The sequence below is a fragment of the Nematolebias whitei genome, chromosome 13 (genome assembly GCF_014905685.2).
Source record: "Nematolebias whitei isolate Nwh7 chromosome 13, NemWhi1, whole genome shotgun sequence".
Lineage (NCBI taxonomy): Eukaryota > Metazoa > Chordata > Actinopteri > Cyprinodontiformes > Rivulidae > Nematolebias > Nematolebias whitei.
Window position 1 is genome coordinate 22,853,889 of NC_056510.1, and position 3,602 is coordinate 22,857,490.

The window sequence follows — 3,602 nt, forward strand, 5'->3', positions numbered from 1 at the left end:
TAATAATAATAATAATAATAATAATAATAATAATAATAATAATAATAATAATAATAATAATAATAATAATGTTAGAGCATTATCATACTGTCTGGATCTGAAAATCAACATTTAATTTATATTCTAATGAGAAAGAAAATTTGATTTTGACAGAAATTTCCACACAACAGCTGTCAAGCGGTGTGTTTAAGCAGCATTAAATATTCTGTCTGACAGATAAAACATTTTCCCTCCTGCTACTGACCTTTTTTATTTAGTGGATTCACAAGTGATTTGTATTCATGACACAGTAAACTTAAATTTAGATAGGCAGGGACGTTTTGCCATGAGTTTTATCCAGCCATTTCAGGCCAGCTCCTTATCAGTTTCTTCATCTCACTTTAACCTTAGGCGCACTAATAAACCCGAGGTATACATGTCAGTGGCCTGGCCATGTGGGTCATGTGGTACGTTTAATCTCAGCCATTTGGGCTGTCTGAGAGGCAGTTAAAACAAGATTATCCTGTGCTTGGTGCTGGCCCTCGGTGAGACAAGAGGATTGAAGCATGTGAGCAGCAGCTGTGAAGGTGCCAAACATCCAGACTGGTTAGTGGTCTTCTGTTGCTTTTGGCACCTCCTGCGGCATCACAGACAGAGATAACCCCCCAACCCCCCCTTGACTGAAGCTCATCCTTCCTTACAGCTTTCCAACTGATTACTACTGGCCAAATGTTTAACACAATGTTCCTAATCACACCTAACATTCTGTCACAGTATGCCACTTAATAGCTTTTAGGAAGACATTAACCACTTTAGCGTTTGTTGCCTTAGAGACATAGTTTAAACCTGAACGATAAATATCCTACTTGATTTAAATCGTTTTTGGAATAATTTGAGATGGAGAAGTATAGTTTAATTCAGACTGATGGACAGCTATTTGAAACAAAATTTTAAACCGCATCAATGTTAAAAGCATTTATAGCTGTTTAGGTGAACGCTGCTGACAGTTTCTTATTGCACAGTTAAATGAGCAGAAGTCTTCGGATGTGTTTGCAGGAAGTGCCCAAGTTGCACCAACAGTGTTCGTCAGCTCTTGCAATTGTTAAATTCATTCAACCTTTATTTATACCGGTTAATCCCATTGAGCCTTGAGGACTCATTTACAAGAGAGACCTGAACTTAATAGAGTGATGACAACAGGAGACAACAAAGACAACAGTAGACTATCATGAAGGATGCGTATAAATTGAGAAGAACAAGTGAAAGAAAATTACATTAAAAATTAAGCAAACAAACAAAACAAAAAAACCCCAGAAAGGTTGTAAGGTGATGTAGGATACTAAAAACAGGAACATGTCTTCATTGTTTTTTTGGCCAGGAACTTTGCCAAAATTAATTTGATTTAATAACAAAAATCACAGAATGTGCTATAAATAGCCATGTAATACAACTTTTATGACAATGTAGGCTTTATAAAATCATATGCACGTAACTATTCCACAGAATCGTACTTTAATTAACTTGAACAATTTAAAAGGTAGTTCAGCCATTTGATGTGTGGTTTTGAGGAAGTTAACAGAGATAACTTTCTGCAGTCAGCCCTTTGAATGGCCTCAGTTTAGTGGTGGTGGTGGTTGGGGGGGGGGGGGGGGGGGCAATCTTTTAGGGTTCATTCACACCAGCCCTGTTTAGTCCGCTTTAATCAAACTCTAGTCCATTTGCCTTTAAAGTCTGGTTTGTTTGGGCAGGTGTGAATGCGCAATCGAACTCTGATGCTGACCAAAAAAGCAAACTCTGGTCCGTCTAAATACCTAGGTTTTGGTTTGGCTGAAATAAACTCTGGCGCAGTTCGAATGCGGTGTGAATGCAAGTTAGAGTTGCACTCGGTTCCAAATAATCCAAACCGACCCGGCCCCAGCCTGCAGCCATCAAATACGAATCCCACCCGAGCCGACAAATTAACAGTAATTACAGGTCCCAACCCGAAACCCTTCCCTGACATTTTTAATTAATCTTTGACTGCTTATACCACAGACTATTATTAACAGTTGGCGGACGTGCGTGGCTGAGGGGGCAGAAGATCAGAGCTGAGAAGCCCTCAAAGTGCATTAAGTGCTTCCCCTCCTTCTGCCTGCATCCTGCTCTGACATGTCGGATGTGATCTCTCCTGTTTGGGTCATCGGCCGCACGTGTCTGCTGAGTGCAGCGGCTGAATGAACGTCCATTGAGCTGATAGATCGCTGGCAGTAGTCCATCTGAAGTTTAAATGAACTTTTAACCTCTTTCAACTGGCTGGTCAGCGCGCAGTCAAATGGCCGTGTGCAGCAGGTTTAGTATGGCAAGCCATGTTTACATAAATTGTATTGTCGGTCTTATGCGTCCCTGATGCAATATAAAGCCCGACAGTGACTCGGCCCACACATTAAGCACATTATTATGGCCCGGCCCGGTCCAAATCCAGGTCGGGCCGGGCTCCGGGTTCAGGTTAGAAATGACAGCTCTAATGTAAGTGGACAGAAGACCGCTCCCAAAGCAGGAAGTGGAAACCAGTACAGGGCATTCTGGGTAACAAATGTGCATTTCTCAAACCTCATATGGAGCTGTCTCAGCCGCCTTGTGTGAAAAACAACATTCTCCATGGTCTTCTGCCTCATCTTCCACTCATGCTGAGTCCATTGTTGAAAAATGTTTGTTTGACACATGAGCCATAGACCAAACAGAAATCCTAAAATTGCTCAAATTTGACCCTACTCCATTTTTGCTTTTATTTCCAGAAGTAAATTGCCCTCAGTGTCTTCTTCAGAGTTTTTTGTGTTGTTTCCGTCAGTAGTTCTTGGTGCAGTGTCACCACAGGCGAGGGGGGGTGGGGTGGGGGTGGGGGGGGTTGGGAGCAGGTTGGCTCAATTGACAGTGAAGTATGAATGTGAACTGCACCAGCTGAAGATGTAAACAAATGTTCTGAATTTTGGTCCCCAATCGAACCGTGTCTACCGGACTATCAGGTGTGAAAACGACCTCAGTCCAGTACAGATGAGCCTATGGCTAGTCTAAATGAAGCTAGGACCAGGATGTTGCAAATCGCTACAATCTTAAAATCTTCAGAGCGGTTTTGTGAAAACCTTTTTTTAATAAACACACATTGTTGCTATTAGATGTTTATTTATTTATTTTTTCCATTTGACTATTTGGGGTTTAGCAAGAGTAAGTAGAGGCAGCAACAGCAAGCTGTAGCATTTCTGGTGCAGCCTTGGGTCATTTCCAGCAAGTTTATTACAATATTTCTTCTAGAACAAAAGTGTAACACAAACTAATACTGGTGTTAATGTTTATTCAAATTCAATTCAGTTCAATACAACAATTATAAAGGATGGTTTGACTAAACTCTTTGAAAATTTGAATTGGTTTAAGACAGCAGAGTTTAATTTTGGAAGCTTGTTCACTCTGAAAATATTGATGAGCTAATAATGGTTAGTTTGAGTAGATTCAATGCAGACTTTTTATTCGTAAAGCAAGTCAAATCTTCAAAATTGTATATCCGTTCATGTGAATGCTATTTTATAAACTTTCATGTTGCAATTAGTTTTGTACAACATGGTTATTACAACTATTATTTTGTATAATTT